Raw genomic sequence first — 20,948 nt, forward strand, 5'->3', positions numbered from 1 at the left:
GTTTTGGATTAGGTAACTATAAGAAATACTATATATACTAGTTTTACTGCATCAAAATTTCTTTCTTGTGAAAGATCTTCAATGTTTGCTTTTAATTTACTCTGAATGTCCCCACCGGCAAACTTACTTTGCCAACTATTTATAAAATATGAATGCAAACAAACAAGCCCCTGAGGTTCAAACTGAAAAGTTTTTGCAAACTTCATTGAATTGTGTTTACTTTCTATTTTCTTTATATTGGTTTATTCCTTTTTATTAAGGTGCTGGGATGGTAGCTTGGAGAATTTTTTTTTTTTTTTCAATCCCCCTCCTTTCTGCTCTGCAGCTCAAAACCCCAAGGGAGAATACAGAGGAGCTGTGACTGAAGAAAAGACTGAGTTGGGGATTTCATGAAAATGTGCAATCTGAGCTGCCTGTGATTTCTGCTATTCTTTGCATTCATATGGGATCCATGGACTCTGTACCTGACCATGCTTTCCAGATTGCTGACATGAGATACATGAGCAAGAATTAATGAATTAAGACCTCAGGATCTTTGCATTGTAAAAAATCAAGACAGGTGTAATGAGAAGTCTGTTGCAAACAAATAACCTCACTTCTTAGACTTGAAGGTTAAATAATTCTGTATATATTAGCAAAATAAATTACAAAGCAAATGTTCTCAGGCACTGCATCCAGAGGGACTCCATTTTGCAGCTAATTTATTACTTGTTTTCATGTTAGCTGGCCTGTCAGAAGAGCTACTTGTCCCCTGCATGAGGTGTTATTGTTGCTGCTAGATGCTGTTCTCTGCTAACAGAAATAACACTTTCCGAGTTTAAGAATGAGAGACTGTAAAGCCCACAGAAACGAACAGCTTAGCACCGGGCAAACACTTGGCCTAGCAAACAAGATGTGCCTTTTTGGTTTTGTGTCATTGGCTAAGGTTAAGCTTTCCCCTAAGGGCGCAGGAGCGGACTGTGGGTGTTTACTGGAAGGGGCAGGAAGCGCAGGGTGCGGACGAAGCCCAGCTGATGCCGGGCAGTGCAGCGCTGCGCAGGAGGCAGATGCTTGTGCTGCTGAGTCACGGGTTGTTTGGATTTTGTCCTTAAAGTTCCAGCTTCCGGAGTCAGGTGAACGTGTAATTAGCGCAAGGCTTGGCTTTTGTCTTGCAGTTGTACTGTTTGAAACCTGAGAGCTTTGCATTGTTTTAGTGCACCTCCCTAACCTAAACGCTGGGCAGTAAACCCGAAATACAGTGTCAGAGGTTTGGTGGTATTTTTTCTTCCCTGCCATATGTAGGAGCTGAGGCCTAAGGGAAAATACTGCATGTTCCTCCACTTGCTGCAAAATCACCAGACCTGGTGTACTAGGTGTAAACAGCTCTGCATCCAGTGCAGCAGGGCGTGCTGGCTGCCTCCTGCACCAGCCTCCTGGCAGCACCATGGCTGGGACCAAAGCAGAAGCCCACATGCCATGCCCCATGCCAGAAACACAAGATTTCAGAAAAGCGGGGTTTAAGCCTTGCCCTTGACACCTCCGTTCAAAAAGCACTTTTGAAATGATCAGGAGTGATATTTTGGCCATACCAGCTCATTCAAGCATTTGGATCGCTGCTAGAAGTGTGAAGCATGAGGGGCTGTGGAGCCCAGGTCTCGCATAAGTCTTATGTGTGAAACTGAGTGTAGTTTGTATAGCAAATAGGTGAAGCTGCCGATTTAATTCAGAATGTAGTAATTGGCAGCAGTTCAGACTCAGAAGACCAACTGTTATTCAGGGGTGTGTGTGTGACACTTATTTGTAATAACTGCTGGCACAGTAAAGGAATGTGCGTGCTTTTATTTTTGCTGTGTGGCTTTGCAAGCCTCTCTGCATAACAAGGGTCTACTGATCTCAATTGAAGCAGTGTTCACTGAAGCAGTTGTCTTTTATTTGCTTCCAGAGAGGTGTAGTTGTAAATAAATTAATCCTGAGTTGCCAGCTTACTGTTGGCAAACCTCTGTTCGAGTTGAGGCACGATCCTTGCAGTCATGCCTGCGTGCCAAGGAGGACCTGGTTAATGCCTGTCAACAGAAACCCTTGCTGAATGCAGGAGTCGTAAGTTACCGGTTCCTCGACTGGCTTGCGTAGAAGAGACAGTCTTTCACCTCTTTTCCCTATTAATTATAGGGCTGGGTAATGAATGATCCAGAACCCTGTTTAGGAGACGTGGCCACTCCCTTAGGAATGGGATGCCATTTGCCCATCACTCCGAAAGCATTGCTCGCCCCCTGAGGCTTATGGTTAAAAATAAAAACCTTATACATACCAAGTACTGATAACAGAGATGGGCTAGAGAGGTGTGCAGAAATAAAATAATTTTTTAATTTCTAATGAGTAGCTTTTAATCCCCCTGCCCCCATTTAATTGAACTACAAAGATTTTGGGGGTACTTGTGAGAGGTGGAAGTGCTTCATCCTATATCTTGCCTTTGTTAAAGGGAGCTCTTGATTAAGAGAGTGCGGTCTTCCTTTGCATGGAAACAGGAGATTTTGAGTGTATATTCAGCATTCTTCATTCCCCTGCTGTAAATTTCTTGATCAATCAGTTATTCATGGCATTTGTTCTAGCACTTTTCCTAACAGGTCATTGACCTTTCCACTTTTTAAGGCTGGAACAGCTGATGCCATTTGGGTCAGAGCAGAGCTCTCATTCTCAGAGCAATGACTTCCCTAGTGCTTCCCACACTGAAAACAAATCACAGAGTGTACCTTCTGCCTAGCAGGGCCGTTTTCACATCAGTGTAGAAGCCCATTTTCATACAGAAGCTGTTTTCCTGTAAATACAAATGTTTTAGTGATATAGTGATTTAGGTGACCTAAATAAGCTACTAACATTGGAGTGTGTTCATAAAGTTCTTAAAGCACAAAGATCAGAAGCTAGAAATCTTGGAGGTGGGTAGGTTTCTGTATGTGGTGTGGTTTGGGTTTTTGGTTTGTTCGGTTGTTTTCATTTTATTAAAAAACTGTCTTATTGCAGAGGGAATCCTAAAAAATATTACTCTAGGACTTCTTAAATTACTAGAAACCAAGGAAAACAAGTTAAATTATAGAAGTTTGCATATGTAATATATATAAAGTGCATACTTAATATAGAGGTGTAGGCACAAGCAGACTATTGTGATTTTTGGACTTGCACAGGTTTGTTGTGCTTTGTGCCAGTGATGGGAAAGGCATGAGGTTGGACTGAAGCTGTAGCAGTACATGGAAGGTGAGGGACCTTTTTGGAAGGGCTGACTTACGTGGGCAAGTGAGGTGGTCTGGAGCTGAAATTACAAGAGAGATGCATGTCAGCTGTGTGTGGCAGGGCAGGAGGTGAAGGCAGAAGAAAAATGGTAAGAAAAGGCATGAAACCAACAGGCAATGCTTGCCTAATTCTTCAGCAAAGCTCTGGGAACTCCGCTTGCAACAGCAACCAGAGAAAGGAAAGCAAATGTTTTTGGTGACCCTGATACAAGGAAAAAAAAGAATGTGAAAGCTTTGCTGAAGAACTTTAGATGTGTTTGATATTAAGTCCTTTTGGGGAAGGATAACTTGAAAAGTCTGGTTTGGTTGATAGAAATTTTGGGAATGCAGTAGCAATTGGAAATGCTATGCAAATAGTAACAGGTGTCCACAGGATACCTCTCTAGGTAAGCCAAAGGGGGTGTGTTACTTCAAAATGAAGTCTGTAAAAGACAGAAGGGGACTGACTTTGATACCTTGTTCTGCTTACAAGTAGTGGCCTCAGTATAAAGTCTGGTTTTCTTCACTATGGGCCTGAACGGTTCCCTCCCCAATCCAGCTGGTCAGGGTAATGTAAACTATTTCTGTTTCTCCTTCCTTGCTATTTGCAGGATAAAGAGTTTGGTTGGATTTTTTTTTTTTTAATATATAGCAGGCATGTGATTAACTTCATTAAAGAGGTTAAATTAACTTAATTTTTTGTTGTTGTTGTCAGTGTCCCCCTTCCCTGTTTAACTCTCATCTTTATCTCCTCAGAGAACAAACACCAGTTCTGGGGCAGCTGCAGTATCTCTTGGGCCAACCCTACTATACAATGAAGGAAGTCTGAAACTGACTTTTTTCTTTTTTTTTTTTTTTTCCTCTTCACCAGACCTTGTACATGAGCTAAACCTTACTGAAGACAAATTACTTGATGCCTTCCCAGGGTTTCTCTGCATTGTTTGTGAAAAAGAATTGAAGTTTACAGTATGAGTGTGCACTGAAGCTTTTTTGTAATTGAGCAGGAGTTTCTGGTGAACAATGACTTCAAATCATAGCAGAAATTTCCATTCCCTTCTTCAGCAACAACATTGGAAATAGGCGTGTAGTTTGGTGACTGCTTTATGAGATATCTTGGTTGCAGAGACAGGCATATATGTGTTCCCTTGAAGAAAAAGGAAGAACCGAAACTTGCTTTGTTCTTCAGATAAGACTGTTTCTATTCTCTGTCCTTATACAAAGTCTGGAGCTGTGGGCTGGAGGGAGTCCCAGGAGCCAGTTATCTGTGCCTCTGTGCTGATGTGAGGTCGAGTGTACTTGGCCCTCCCTAACCCATGTTCTGCTAGTGTCTGCTCTTGAAAACCTCCGGGGAGGATTTTCCAGTCTCCCTAGCTAGTCTAACTTTGTGTTTCATCTCTTTCTCAGTGCTTTCAGCATTTTCTCTGCTATTTAAGCTGTGCTAGTTGTTGCAAATTAAGCTAAAGTTCTTGTTTTCTTTTTTTCTAGCAGCCATGGGAAAATAATTGCTTCTTGCCTTCTTTTAGTTTGAAAAATGGTATCATATCTCTCTGGCATGATTTGTTGTTTTTATTCCTAATCAAATATGGCAATTGTTGCGTTGTGTTGTCCCTGTCATCTTGTTGTGTGTTTGTCCCCCTATCCCCCGTTGTTCTTTTCTAAATTTCCATTTTGAAACTGTTGCAATAGAAATGGGGTCTAACAGATCACAGGGTTTTGATGAAGTTTTGTTAGTGTGGTAAACTGAAGATACACGCTTAGTGTAATACTTACAGCTTCCCTTCTGGATATCCAAATGCTAATTAATTTCACTCTGTCCTTCCCAGAGCCCTCTTGCATACTTCTCACTTTGTTTTCCTGCATGCCTCCCAAAGCTGAATTTTACTGTACTGTCCCTCTGGTTTAACACTAACAGCTGCTCAATCAAGGAGGCAAAGGCTGCAAAATGCCAAAGGAAAACTATCTTCCTTAGCAGCTTTGTGACTCCTGCATAAAGACTAGACTTTCCCATGGGATGCAGGAGAGGTTCAGAAGCGTGAATGCTAGTCAGACCATTATGATCATCTAGAAAATGTCACCCCGTATTTCCTATAGCCGTCTCTTCTGGCTGAAATCTGGCAGGCACGTTGTACTTAACACTAGTTGTCTCTTTCTAAAGACTTCAAATGACTGATAATGCATCATGTTACTTGTGTGGATTATTTAATCAAATACTGCTGTGGAAAAAAGCATAAATGTTATCTCTAGTTTAGGATCCCTCACCAGTCCTTGCCTTTTGCCTCCTTTGCACCTCCTTCTGATCCAATGCCCTCTGCTCCTTGTAGGCATTTGGCAGCAAATGTGTTTGATTTTTCCCGCCACAGGTATTTATTAAATCAGCCAAAAGGGTGGGAAATCCCCCACCATATCTGTGGTCAAGGTTTATCCTAAAGTTTTAACATTTGTGAATGATAGACCTGAAAGGATTTCAAGGTATGTCTGCTGTAAGTAAAGAAAATTGACTGAAATGATGTTCTTTAAGTGGCTGTCTCTCCAAAACAGTATCATGTGCTTGTTCATCCTTGTGTCACTGTAGCTGTGAACGGCAGCTGTAGCGAGAGCAGGATAATTTAAGAGTTTTGGTTGCACTCCTAAGTGTTGAACTGAAGAAAATATTTCATTTATGCTGTGTGAGTGGAACAGCCAGTTTCTCTCCCAAGGAGGATAAGCACAAAGCTGAACTGAAATTACTCATTGTTTGTTTGCATTTGCGTTCAGCAGGAGAGCCTGTGCTAGAGGGCCAGTGTTGCTGAATCACTGATTGCGGTTTGCTTTCCTACGACAGCGAGAGGTGATGGGTATGAATAATGCTGAGGTCTAAACGTGTGTTAATACTTGTGCTGTCTTTCTCATGCATATGTGGGACCTTGCCATGTCAACAGCAATTCCTCCCTTCCCCCTCTCCATCCCTATCAGTCATTTCTAAAGCTATTTGCATGTGAATCCCTATGGGCACCCCTTGCAACACTGGGGCTGACCTGCTAAAAGTAGGTCTCTTGGGCTTTCAATCATTTTGCCACACATAATAGCTAAATAATCCTGCCTGCCTGCGAGGAAATGACCTGCACACAGAAGGAAAGGGCAGATGAAGGCTCTTACACAGAGAACCGCTCAGATTGGCACGCTGGTACAGAGCACTAAATCACAGAAAAGCTATGAAACTGCTCCCAGCTTCCTGAAGTGCAGATGCCTTGAGCACTTTACTGGGTGGTATTGACTGCAACTCATTGCGTTAGCAAAGGGTCCATAGTGTCTGCTCTCCTGGAGCGTCATCTGCATTAACCATGCTTCCTTAACGTGTGTCTCTGCTGGCAATCACAACTGGCTAATGAAGATAATTCTTCACGTTGTTTGTTGTGTTATTAGGTCTTGGTCATTAGATAACAGTACCTGACAACTATGCTGAAGTACGGCTGCAGCAGCAACCTTCTCCGAAGGCTCAGTTGGTAACACAGCTACTGTAGGGTGGAAGATGCAGGTTTCAGATGGGTAACATCAGACAGTGTCATGCTTAACACTGTCAGGGGTTTGGAGCTTTTCTTTCTGCAGAAAGTGTGGTTTCACCTGCAATCTTTCATAACTATTCTACCACAGATAGCAACGAGAGAGCAGCACTGCGGCGTTTGTAAAGCTGGTTTTGCTTGGAGGATGGCGCTGCGAGTGCAGCTGTTGCTGGCAACTGGAGTGGCTTGGCATTATGTTAGGCAAAATGGCATTCGAGTAATGAGTATGGAAAAAACCATGAAAAATAGTTGTAGGAAATACTGTTTGGAAAAACATATTCAGATTCATTAACATACAACATAACTAATACTCTCCTTGTGCTGAAGCATTTACTTGTGGTTATATGATAAATACAGATTTATTTTTACAGATATATTTTTATATGGGGAAAATATGTAGTGCTATCCCAGCAGGATAATAACTCAACATGGAGCAGAGGAGCTAATAGTTTTATATACTGCCCTTATCAAAATCTCTAGGCATTGCACAGTGCAACCCAATAAATAGCGTAAGAAGTTAGGAGCAGTAGCAATTGTATTTTTTCATTATAGCGTTAATGAGCACTTGGAAATTTTAGTCAGTGCGATGTGCTTCTGGTCATCCTCCAGTTGAGTGGTGAAAGTCAAAAAGGCTTATTTTTCAAACTGTTTACATAAATATAGCCTTGATATTGTTTGAAATATGGTGACGGGATGCTCCAGAACTAGGTTGTCTGTATGCAAATGATCATATGATGCAAAGATGAAGAGAAGGGGAAAAATAACCCATTTTAAGCTTTCAAGACACATTTACTGTTTATCTCCTTATGGAGGAGCCTGTACAACTACAGAACTCGTGGGAGGAGAAAAGCAAACTTAGCAAGCCTGCTATCACTATACCTTCTGATAATAAGTTTTCTAAGATCCTGAATGTTGACTGTTTCCTTCTAACGCCCTCTTTTCTGCTGAGACTTCCAGGCAATTTTTTCAAGACACAATTTTTACTGGACCTATTTACTGAAATAATTTGGGGTAGGCTTTTTCCTCTTCTTCTCCCAGTTCACCTCTCCATCTTAAAATAACTGTGGAGATTTTCTACCTTATTAGGAACCAAATTGATTTTTCTAAGGAGTTCTTACACTGGTTGTAGAGAGCATTTTGCTCCTGTGACTTGAGAGTTGTTTGATAAATTGCTTATACATGTCAGCTTAAGCTCTGAAAGTGTCCTTATAAGTGTAACTGATGTCTTTGGCTTCAGCACTAAAACCCTCACAATTTTATTGCAAATTAATATTCTGCTTCTGACACAATTACTGCTGTATTTTTGAGTGGGTTTTCTGTGGATGTTTTGCCATTATCACTGGGGCATGAGGCCAGCTGTTCTGCTCTTCTGAAAGTAGGACTTCTGAAAAATAAAATAATTGGAAATTATTAAATTAATAATAAAGTTGATGATGTAACTCTCCTCTTTTGTTAAATTGCAACATATTAATGTAAGTAAATGGTAACAGTTTGGGGCAGGTGCATGTGTTTTAAATAATTTGGACTGCTGATTGTGGTTTTCCTGCTCTGGACATGGCTTGGGAGAACAGAGACTATTGACTTCGGGATACTTAAACTTTCACATGCAAATACTCTCATTGAATTCAGAGAAAGTAACAAGCTGTGAAAGTTATAGTCCTGTTAAGTCTTCACAGAAGTATGGTTATTGTTTGTCGATACAATTTCCACATCCTTCCTGGGAAAACTGTTTTAAAGCTGTACTATGCTGCAGTTAGATGTCAAACCTTAAGTTTTCTGCAGCAATGTTAGTCCCTTTTTTTTTTTTCCTATTCACATCAGAAATGGCAAACAGATTGCAGTAAAGAATGTCGTTAAAGACCATTACAACTTTTCAAGATTCATTCCCCTCTGTTTCCTGCTGCTTAGTTCCACAGTCTGTCTGGTGGTTTTTGTTTTTTTTTTTTTTTTTTTTCTTTCCTCCTTCTTTTTAATTTAAAGAATTGGATGCCCGCCAGGCTTCATGTGTTGTCTTTTACTTAGGACAGGAAGACACACTGGGTGTTAGCTTGTGACTATTAGCATCCCTTTCACTGTGGTCAGAACAATAAATTTGGTGTCTCAAATTCAGATGTGGGTTTTGTTTGTATGTTTAGACGCTATTATTCAGCCAACAGGGAACAGAGCAGTGTAGAACTGTTGGTTATTCCTAGAAGTAGCTGATTAAAAACTAGAATGAACTAACAACATATTCCAAGAACCACGACTCATCCTTGGAGTGTCCTTATTGAAATTTTTCTGAGGATTGAGATCTGTGGAGAAAAACAATGGGAGAGCAGATGTATTAGTTATAATTTTGTACACAAGAACATAGTTCCTAAGTTACCCTTTCTGTGGTAAAAGGGGTGCAGGAAATCAGTCCAAGAGATTATCAGGTTTTAGCATTCATTACTTATTATCTCTAACAGCCAGCAGATCATTTTTCTTCTGGTCTTCTTTTAAAGAAGGCAATATTGTTCTAAAAATACTGGAAATGTACCCTAGTATTGTGTGTCCTGTTAAATGAGGATATTGAAAAAGAACAAATAAAAGAAGCATTTTTCTGTTTCATGGATATTCTACTACTCTAGCATGTAGTATCAGTCCATAAGACAATGCCTAGACAGTATGAAAAGACAATTGGAAAGCATGAAAGATCTTCATGCTCTGCTGCTTTGAGAATCTTCTTTTCCTAACTTAAAAAAAATTACAGTAAAAAGTAATGGATAGTTGTGTATTTTCGGGGGTGGGGGGTGGGGAAGGGTTTCTGTCATCAAAAAATACAGGAGAAAAAACCTTACCGTTCCAATTAACGTAGAATCATAGAATGGTTTGGGTTGGAAGCGACCTTAAAGCCATCTAGTTTCAACCCCCCTGCCATGAACAAGGACACCTTCCGCTACACCAGATTGCTTAAAGCCCCATCCAGCCTGGCCTTGGACACGTCCAGGGATGGGGCACCCACACCTTCTATGGGCAACCTGTTCCAGTTCTTCACCACCCTTAAAGTAAAGAATTTCTTCCTAATATCTAATCTAAATCTACCCTCTTTCAGTGCAAAGCCATTACCCCTTGTCCTTTCACCACATGCCCCTGTAAAAAGTCCCTCCCCAGCTTTCTTGTAGGCCCCCTTTAGGTACTGGAAGGCTGCTAGAAGGTCTCCCTGGAGCCTTCTCTTCTCCAGGCTGAACAACCCCAACTCTCTCAGCCTGTCTGCACAGGAGAGGTGCTTCAGCCCTCCCAGCATCTTCCTGGCCCTCCCCTGTGAACTTGTTCCAACAGGTCCATGTCCTTCTTATGTTGGGGGCCTCAGATCTGAATGCAGTGCTCTAGGTGGGGTCTCGCCAGAGCAGAGCAGAGGGGCAGAATCACCTCACTCAACCTGCTGGCCACGCTTCTTCTGATGCAGCCGAGGATTCTGTTGGCTTTCTGGGCTGCAAGTGCACATTGTTGGGCTGTGTTGAGCTTCTCATCTCCAGCACCCTCAAGTCTTTCTCCTCAGGGCTGCTCTCAATCCATTCTCTGCCCAGCCTGTATTTGTGCTTGGGATTGCCCTGACCCAGGTGTGGGACCTTGCACTTGCCCTTGCTGAACCTCATGAGGTTTACATGGGCCCACCTCTCAAGCCTGTCCAGGTCCCTCTGGATGGCATCCCTTCCCTCCAGTGTGTCAATCACACAGCACAACTTGGTGTCATCAGCAAAATTCCTGAGGGTGCACTCAATCCCACTGTCCACGTCACCAACAAAGATGTTCAACAGTGCCAATGCCAACATCTGAAGAGTGCTGCTTGTCATGGGCTGGTTGTGGTCCAAAGGAACTAAATGGAGTGCTGAGTCTTTTGTGGGCTGTGACTTTCTGTGTAGGTAGTACCTGGAATCTTTTCTGCTGAGGGTTTTCAATCTTCAGGTTGTGCGCTAGAAGCGGTACATCCATTTTACAGTCCAAGACTAGATGTATATTTTTGCAAATATGGTATAAATATGTAGATGCTTTTCATGACATAAATTGTCACAACCTATCCAAATTGCTGAATAAAATGAATCCCAGTCAGAACTCTTCAGGCTTTGCATTTCTCTGGCAAATAACTGATTTCCTTTCCTGGAAAGACCTAATGTGTGCGAAGATCCTCCTAGGACTCCGAGCTTTCTCCCAGAAGAGGTGGGTCTGCTGTTGAGAGAAACCTGGGAGACTGGGCACTACAAGATTTCCTCTGGGAGAAAGCATGACCTTCCTTTGTGCTTGAAGGAAGAGTCTCTTGTTTCTTTCATGATTTTACATGCTGTGATAAATTTGCTGAGCTTAACAATCATAGGAGATAATAATAATCTTAAGGTTTCTTGAGTTTTGGTTACATAGTGAAGCTTGAGTTCTGCAAGCATAGTTTGTCTCTGGCAGAGAAGGAGTAGTGACCTTTAAAGAAACCAGCACACTAGCATACTCCATCTAGCATGGAACTATAACAGTGAAGGGTTGGTGGCACAGCTGTCTGATATTGCTAAGTAGCAACCAGGAAGCTAATGCTTTCACTGCTCTTACCTTTTGTTGATGAAATAAAGGAATTTGAAACTATGATGTGAATAGAAAAATGTGTAAGTTATATTTTTAAAATCAGCTCATGCACTAAATGAGAAATATGGAAAACTGATTTCCAGAGTAGTCTCTTCAAGAGAGGACAGCAGCTTAAGAAATGCATAGAAGCTTGCATTGCTATGTACTATACACGTTGAAGCTGTCCTACAGTTAACTAAAATGCTCTTTTAACTCAATCTTTTGCCAGAACAAAAATTGAATGAATTGCAAAAATGAATATACCAGTGTAGCTTTAATTTTCACATAGACATAATCTGTTGCTATTTATGTTTTTGTAAAGAACTTCATTCAGTGTGTACGTATCTCCTACATTGACAAGATGTTGCTTTTTTTTTTTTGGCCTTTTAGAAGTGCAATTATATCTGACAGGCAGTAAATCAAATGCGGAAAAATTATTAAATTAGGTGATTTGAAAGAAAATGTTAATGAGGCATTAGACTTAGCATTGAAAACATCTATACAGAGCTTTTGGATGCAACGTTAATATATATGGAGACTTAAATACCTAAAGACTCTTGTTGAAACCTGTTCTCAGTCTTTGCTTGTAGAAGGCTTTATTGTTGATTAATGTATTTATTTGGTGTACTTTGAACTAAAGAGAGAGAATACTGTTAACAAGCAGGCTGTGCACTCTGGAAGTTCAATTAAAAAAACCCCTGTGTTTTGGTGCTTTTTTGTCTGTGTTTTTTTTTTTTTTAAAGACTGTGGAACTCTTGGAATGCTTTTGTTCTTCTGGAAAATCTACCTTTGCCAGTAAAAGTTGTTATTTAACAATGATCTTTCTGTTTCCCTTTTTCTCCAGAGAACTAGTTGGTGTTTGTTGTCTTCTAGAATTTCTTCAGTTCTGTCTTACTTCTACTGATTTTTCTGTCCTCTGAAATGACAGTAAGTTGCAGAAATGTTTAAAGCATTATCCTCCTTATCAAGAAAATATCAATTTATGCAGACCCTCTTTGAAAATGTGTGCTGAAACAATATCTGTGTTCTCTTTCTGTTTACCTGACTTGGAAAATACCGAAGTGTGCTCAAATTTCTCTTTGCAATCATAACGTAATAAAGCTAAAAATAATTCTTTTTAATTCAAAGCTAAACTACGGCTGAAATGTTTTTACAGATATCCTGAAAATAGATTTTCACACCCCAACAAACTCCAGATGTGATAGGATTTGCAATAAAATGCTAGCAAGAAGACATTTAAGGATTAATTTAAGGATTGATTGTGAACTGGTAGTCGAGCTAGAAGTTACCCTGTAGTATTCCTCCAGTAGATTCCTGTAACAAATACATTGGAGTACAGTGGTTAACCCTAACTTATTTTAAGATAACAGTTGTTCTGTCTATATGGTGTGTTTTTCTGACAATGAGAGACAGGATTAGATGACCTTGTCCTGCTCTTTTAAATTGCAGTAGCAAGGTTTGTTACTTTATCTTTCTAGATATTGATGGTAATAGTCTCTCAGCACCTCTTATATGTTTCCTTTGCAAACCCCTGGTGCCATGTGGAGGTGTATAGCACAGCAGCAGGTTGTGGCCATGTCCTGAAGGACTGTTTTGTCTTGGTAATGCTTTGGAACTGTGGTGAGGACACACTCTTCTCAAGAGCAGCACTTGAAAGGGAAATGCATAGTGTATACCCTGTGGTTAGCTTATAGTCACTATGATGAATAGTCTAAGAAGGTGGTAAGTTGTAGACAAAAGCTTAATGCCAGAGGACCATGCTTATAGACAGGGGTAAGGGATCAGATCTTAGAAGGAGAACAAGTAGAAGAAGGATTTGCTATTGCTGTTGAGAACTTTCTTTTTTTAAAAAAAGACACTTTCCTTTCAATTGTTAAAACCACAGAGAACACAGCTGCTACTTCAATATCAGTGTTTTGCATCTAAAACCTGGCTCTAGCTTTGCTTGCCCTTTCCCAAGCATGCTGGAGGACAGATATGTTTGTTTTGAAACCCAACAATAATTTAGCTTCAACTTTAAAAACTGTTATCTTCCAGCTTCAGCTACTGTTATGTGGTTATGAGATTATGTGCCATTTTTACCCACTTACTACAATGTCATCTCATCAGTCTCTTGATGTAGAAAAATCAAAGGTCAGGCTAGGTCTCTCTCTTCCTTGGTGTTCAATCATCTAGTTGATATGGATGTATTATTAGTTTGTTTTATGCAAGAAAAGTCAAAAACAAATGATGTAGTGTGTGTTCATTTGCATTACAAGGAGTGAGGGGAAATGTGGAAGTATGTTTGGAAACCTCAGTGATGGGACACAACAACAACAAAAGAAACCAACAACAAACCCACCAACTCAGGGTAATAGAAACAGGTTCTCCTATGCCAAACTAACAAAAGCAGGGTAAAGTCTGCTGAAGCAAACGTCTTGGACTATGGCAGCAGAACTTGAAAGACTGGGCTTGCCTAACAACAGTCTGCAAGTCCTTGCTGAATGAATTTGTACTAAGCGCTGATGAAGACAGTCTAGGCGTTGCTGGAAAGCTCCTATTCAGCTAGCAGCTGGCATGAGTGGTGTCAGTCCAAAGACGTAAGCAAATTACAAGTAACCGAATATATGGAAAAACAGAGATTACAATGAGCCGATTTCTCATTAGCACTTCTTTTCTTCTTCTTTAGATATTATAAACACATTATTTAGGGTTGGTTGTGCTGGCCTCATAAATGCCAGTAAGTCACCACTGAAGCAGTGTGCAGATGAGAAGCTGCTGCTCGAGTGGGAGGACAGTCCTCCATGGGAGCCAGGCACTTTGCATCCCGAGGTATTCATAACTGTGCTCCCCAGGTAACTTCTGTGGGGCATGAGAAAAGCAAATCCTGTGAAAACGGGGTTGTTGCAAAGTGCTGATGGACTTTTCTTTCTCTGATTACAAAGAAAGCCATTTTAATGAAAACTAGAGGAAGGATTACTGTCAACAGTAGGGCTGACAGAATACTTCAAAGTGTATTATCAAAGCAGAACAGTCTGTTTCTGTGTTTTTGGTGTGTTGTCATCTACCCACCCTTTACAGATTTTGTGTGTTCTGTTTCTTTGGGTAATGTAAATTATTAAATAACTAATACTGTAAATTAGAAGCAATTAAAAATGTTACAGAATTGCCTGGAGAAGCCTTCTACTGTAGACGAGGTCTCTCGGCAGTATAGATGGCTCTGGATTCTGCAGCACTTTGGATTTGGCTCCACATCCAGTGTGAAACATGGGACTGTTGGGTATAATGGTTAATTTTGCATTATCATTCTAGAAACTGGAATCCAATATAAGTGGGACTTTAGCAGGCAAACTGTCTTCAAGCACCTCAAAGTTGTTCAAGATTTCGTGTTCGGTTCCAGCATCTTACCACCCTCCCCATCCCTGTCAGACTTGCCTTGCACAGTCATTCTTTCTTTTCAGTTTGGTCAATGGTATAAATTCGGGTGGTACAAAGCAGACAGGTCCCATGCTGGCATTGTATTAAGCTGCTTGTGGGTTTCCTAGCTTCTTCACCTAAATCAAGCGATTGGATTGGGCTACACTTGCCCACGTTATCTGTATCTGGTGTTTGACTTTCAATGAGAGTTTAAATCACGAAGCAGAATGTGGGAGTTTCTGTGCTTTAAACTCAAGTGGTCAGTCCAACTGAATGTGACAATTTTTCAACTTTTAGAAATGAAATGTTTGTGTTGTATGTGGGTGTTCTGTTTGTTTGGGTCTCTGGCTCCTCCCCCACTCCCAAATCACTGGAAAACTGGTCTCAGTGTTTTTCATATTATATTGTAGGTATGGCTAACTGAATAGGACTGAAAGACCTGTGTGTGTGTGTGTGTCTTTCTATGTATATATTTATAGCTAAATAATTACATGGTCAAAATGTTGCTTCTGCTCCCTGAAGAAGAGGATTGCAATGGTCAGCTGGTAGATGCACTTCTTCCATGTGCTTCAGATCCACCACAATCAATTCAAATTACTAGTCATCCAGGATTTATAGTGCTATTTTCTCTCCTTGCTTCCCCTTTCTGAATATTCATCAGTAGTCTTAAGTACCTCTAGGCATTTGCAAATCCCACTTGGTGATTATTTACTTTTTTGAAATTGTGTTGAAAATATAGCCCTTAGCATTTTTGTGTCTGTGAAGGATGGTAATACTTTTTTATCTTTAATGGAGGAATTTTGCACAGTTGGGGGAACCTGGACTGTCCCAGTAATACCCAGCATGAGGTCAAAAACCAAGCAAACAAAAGTTCTGTTTACTGGGGCTCCTTTTAGTGCACTCAGCTGTGCTTGGGGCATGAGTCTCTTTCCCCATGTGATGGGAGGCACCTGCTTTTGCTGCCCAGTCATGCTGTGGAGGTGTTTATATTTCTCTGACTCTAAGGAGAAGTTCAAATTTCACAATAATGGAGATGATGTAACTTCAGGCTGCTGCCAGAAGGCTCCTTTTGCGTGTCATCTTCCTTCCCCTTCTCTGTGTGGCTTGTTGTCTGAGCACTGAGTCAGCTGTGCTCTGGCTGTGGCTTGGGGCTCTCTGCTCCCAAGGGGTACCTTTCTTCTGCTCCTCCCTGCACTCCCACTGCTGATTGTCATATTTCCACCTAGCTGCACAGAGGTTACCAACAGTAGAGAGGAATTTGAGCATACTTATTTGCACTGTCTCATTGACAGGATCCTCTGCCAGGCTCCTCTTCCACTTGGATGGGTGCTGGTGCTGCCATGCCCAGTCACTGCAACTTCCCTTTCTCCTTTTCAAGCTGTTTTTTTGACATGTCATGGCCTTATGGAGAACCCTGAATAGCCAGTGATAAATAAAGCAAAAATCCTAAATAAATAACAAAAAAACCCCACACCCAAGCCCCCCAAAAACATCCTCAGAGATAACGTAGTTTCCTGCTAATAACCCCAATGTTCCTGATAGATGCTTAGTGGTGCTCTGTTATGTGTTGTGTTATGTAGGGATTTTGATATCTGCATATTTTAGCAGTGTATGTATCCATGAATGCACGTTGAATCAGCCCTTTCTTCTCAGAGTCAAAATACATGGTTCTTTAAAATGATATCTGCCAGCAGAGAGTATGCTAGGCAGTAAAAAGCTATACTGCAGGCGCTGAACTGGGTCTTGTTCAGCCTTTTGGTGTTTTCCAGTATGGCATTGAATCACACTTTTTTTTCTTTTTGCACAGTGAATACATTACACACCTTTGTAATAAGTAATGGCAGTTGCAATGTTAATTTTTTAAAAGATTATAAGGTGGGTTGTGTGTAATTTGAAATAAAAATGATGTGTGTCTTCACAACCTGTGCTGTTGATGTACCTCACTTTGCCTTCACAATTTTTTGTTGATGATAAAAATTTGATTTTTGTTCAGTATTTTAGTACCTTGAAATCCAAGACATACTGGCACTGTATAAAATGAGCCTGAAGTAGTATCACATCCTCATGTAACTTGTACCCCATTCTACAGAGACTGTAGACCACTTATATTTAAGTGATCAGCTTCCCATTGATTTTAGTGTTACACTCTGAGTAGGAATTAGATAGTGAAATAAAGACATTGGAATGATTGTGATATTAAGAAAATAAGCAAGTGACAGAAATAGTGAGCAGAGGAATGAAGACAAAGGAGGACGCATATGGATTAAATCCCTGCCTAGGATTAGTTTTCTTTGCTTTCTCTCTACCATGGATTGGCTGTGTGTCTACATTTTTAGCAAAATAAATTGAAAATGTAGGGTGCTTTTTTGTTTTGTTTGGATTTTTTTCTTCCTGTTCTGGGTGTCTTGTCTTTTTTTTTTTTTCTGATTTAGATTGCAAAGTTTTTCAGCTGCAGTATTGTACTGTTAGTGTTTATGCCAGGTAATACACCCTGGGGTCCTAATTTAGTTACAGATTCAAAATAGTACTGTAACAGTGTTTAATGATGATCACGATAGGTAGATACAAGTTCAGCACTATACATCTCAGATAAATTCTGGGAATGCTCTTCTCTTGTGGTGTGGGTGGTGTCAATGGGATTCCATTGTTCTGGCTAACCATAGGTACTTCTGTTTGGTTTGGTTTCAGGCCTGCTTTTTACACTCTGCTTTTACCAAAGGAAAAGTTGTACAGTCTTGGAGAATTACACTAAGGGGAAATTATCTGAGGTTGGTCTCATCTGACGCATGCCTAGAGCATCTTGAATTCTGTAGACTGTGCTAATGTGTGGTTGAGACTATCATAAAGAGCTTCCCAGGTTAGACTTGTGATCTTCAAGCTGAGTGATGATCCAGAAGATTTAAATATCTCTAGGGTACAAGCACTGGAATAGTATAAAATTATTGCTGTAAGTGTGAGGACAAAAACATATATGAAAAGAAGAAAAATACTTAGTGGCTGATTTTGGTGGTAGAGAACAGATAAACAGTTAGGCATATAAACCTTTTATTGGAAATAAAACAGAAGCAGTAAACTTAAATTTCAAGGTATAAACCTATATAGCTTGTCAACAGGAATGGTACTGTAAAGAATAAAAAACCCAACAACCACCAAACTCTTCTACTGCAAGAACCCTGTTTTTCTATAGTGCCTGTTACGTGATAAAGGATTTTCTTTTCTCTGTGTGGTCCCATTTGATTACAATGCTAGGAGTGCCTGGCCACATTCCATATATAATTAATTGCAGCTTTGCTTTCAGGCTGCCTCTGCCCCTTGCACTTGTTCACATCTTTAGATAGCTTTCCACCATGCCAGCTGGTGAGTGAATGGAGACTTTCACAGCAAGCCTAATAGGCATGAATGGTTGAGTCATTGTCCTTGTTGGCTCTCTAGTTAATCTAGTGACAAACAAGGTTGGAGCTGCTGCAGTTGACATTCTCTTTATTGTCTGTGTTTTCAGCGTAAACACTGTGTGTAAAGGGATTTAATCTTTTTGCTAGCCCATTTCTGTTTCTTGCTGGTTTTGGAAGGAAAGTATTCTTTATGAAGAGGTACCAGTAAACGCTGCTATGTGTTAGGTTCATTTGTTTACTCTTAGTTTCCAGCAAAACAGAGTTTAGTGCCTCAGGTTGTGCATTCAGGTTCTAAGTCTTACAATTTTTTTTATTCCTTCTGAGGTTCAATTCTCTCTGCTCACATAAATGATTTCTGCATTGCATGTGAAGTTAAGTTATACCAAGCTATTGCTTTGTTTCAGTTCTTGCCTGCTTAGAGGGATGTGTTTGGGAACTTTTTGTTTATGCAGTATACAAGCTTAAATAAAATGTATTTATTTGTTTTAAAAGGAGGCCTATTTTCTTATAGGGAAATGTAGATGTGAAAAAAGTTAATACCCTTTTTGATAGATGCAAAAAGTAGCAGGAAATGCATTCTAACTAGAAAATTCTATGATGATGGAGAATGTCCTTTCTATGAGTATTTTTCAAGTCTATATGTATAAAACATTTTTTTTTCTAAAATGCTTCTGCTATTCCTCTTATTAAATTCTAAAAGGTAAGCTAACTTTAGATAGCGTATAGTACAACATGTTGTCAGAAATGCAAATAAATTCAATATAGTGTTTGAAAACCAATAAATTGTTTGAAAGAGGAGCATGTGACAGCTTTTCATTTCCCTATTTTCTGGTTCTTCCAAAATCAAAGACGGAGAAGTGAGTCAAAAGGGTAAAAGCAACATCTGGTAAAACTACTCACTGGTGATCTTGTCACTTATGGAGCCAGGATAAACAAAACCACGTTTCTGGCAGTTGCTTGTCTTGTATAATGAATTGTGTGTAGTACCAAGAAATAAACCTGGCTGACCACTTCCCAGTCTTCCTACAGCAGGAAACTGTTCTGCGATGAGAAATACAGGCATTGCAGTAACCTCCTTCCACTTAATGCTAGTGTACTGTGGACATCCCAGGTGAGCCCTTGGCTCTTGGTGGGCTTTAATGTCCCTGAGCTAGTCGGTACCACCACCAGCATTGCTAGGGAATAATTTCACAGCTCTGCTCTCATTTATGCTGGAGGAGCGGTGGAGGATGGGGAGTGCCCTGGATAGCAGCATGGTGGTGTCTGGTCTGCCAGAGAGGCAGGATGCCTTCCTGAGCCACTCAGAAATAGGACTTATGCTATTTGTATATTTGTGCTTTATTTTGGGCTGTCCTGCTCATCTGGCAATGGTGAAGTTTTGCAGAAGAATATATCCTGTTTAACACTGAAAAATGTTCTTTTGTACAGCAAAGAAAACAATATTATCTTCAATAACAGCTCTTGTACACCTTCTGCTTCCTTGTTTTCATCATAAAACACTTTTCTGGAATCTCCCTGGGCCTCTGCCCATGTTTGCAGTTATAAACGAGCAATATGTGTGTTTCACGGTGCTTAACGGGCCCAATCTGAACTCGCATAAAGTGCAGAAAGTTGCAGGGGGTGGCTGGGGCAGGGGTTGTTGTAATTGTAATGCAGAGGAACTGGGAGCAAAACTCTCATTAATGCTAAAGGAGAAGTTTGCCTAATGCTGCTAACTACGCTGAAAATCTTCCCCAAGAGATGCGGTTTAATAGTCATAATTTAATTTGATTTGTATTAGCTCTCTTTGCCTAATTAAAAATGTATATAAGAAAGCAGAAGGTGGGGAGAAAAGAACTGTTAAGCTCGTCAGTATTTGGGGCTCCCTGTGATATTTCACCAGTGCAGTAAGAGAAGGAAGAAAACAGTCCATACTTCTGTAATTCTGCCATGTCTTGGGATGCAGAGGTGATTGATGGATGGTTAATATAGACTTTCCTGTCTAATTAATCTGAACAATATGCTACTTGTTTTAAGGGTAGTAAGAAAAGAAATCTATATGCAGCACAGGTATGAGGCTTGCTTTAATTACACTAAAAGCAAAAAAAAAAAAAAATTTCCCTACTTCTACACTTTCTTCATGGCTGCCTTTAAATTGAGGTATTTTCTTACAGTGATAACCCACAATGAAATTCTCTCTTACTTGCTCACATTTTTCCTCTCTAGCATATAATTTTGTTTTGTAGTCTTACATATCTGAATAACCCCACAGACTTGGTTTCTTAAAGCGAGTAAACACAGCTATATTGGACCAGTTCTTGAAGGCCTTTTTAGATCTTTCAAGTGTTTTGCATTGCTCTCTTAGAATTGAGAGATAGTTAAAATATTGTGTCTGATGATTCGTTATATGTTTGAGTTTGTTTTTTGGTGTGTGTGGGTTTGGTGGTGTGTTTTTTCCTTGCCTAGGATTTATTTGAAGTTTGATGTTCCAGAGTGGGGGAAAAAAAAAAAAAACCAAAAAACAAAACCACAAATGGGGTCGGGGTGAGGAGGAATATTCGTTCACCGCTTCATTCTGTGTGCGTGAGCTTCCTTGAGAGTTATGCACATGATGTAGTCACTGTGCTTCAATCTTGCTGTGCAACACTGATATTATGCTGCCTGTTCCAGGAGTGTCTGTGGCTGAAGGTCACAGGCTAAATGTTATTTCATTTTGTATTGAGAATGTATAATTCAGAAGCTGACTAAAAGAAAAATCTGAAATCTAAAGTTGAATGATGCTCATAGAGATTGCATAAAGAGATGTTAAAATCTCATTGTATGAAAGAAGA

The 20,948-nt window shown here is 40.2% G+C and overlaps 1 long non-coding RNA gene across 1 annotated transcript in view; it reads left to right on the forward strand.

Moving 5' to 3' along the window:
- The window catches only part of LOC308062433, a 29,173-nt gene extending 8,560 nt beyond the window's left edge, over positions 1 to 20,613 (forward strand). Inside the window, exon 2 of the long non-coding RNA XR_013927582.1 lies at positions 326 to 20,613. This is a non-coding gene — a long non-coding RNA (uncharacterized lncRNA). The remainder of the gene's footprint in view (positions 1 to 325) is intronic.
- The last annotated feature ends 335 nt before the right edge of the window (positions 20,614 to 20,948 follow it).

The sequence above is a fragment of the Falco punctatus genome (assembly GCF_963210335.1).
Source record: "Falco punctatus genome assembly, chromosome: 4".
Lineage (NCBI taxonomy): Eukaryota > Metazoa > Chordata > Aves > Falconiformes > Falconidae > Falco > Falco punctatus.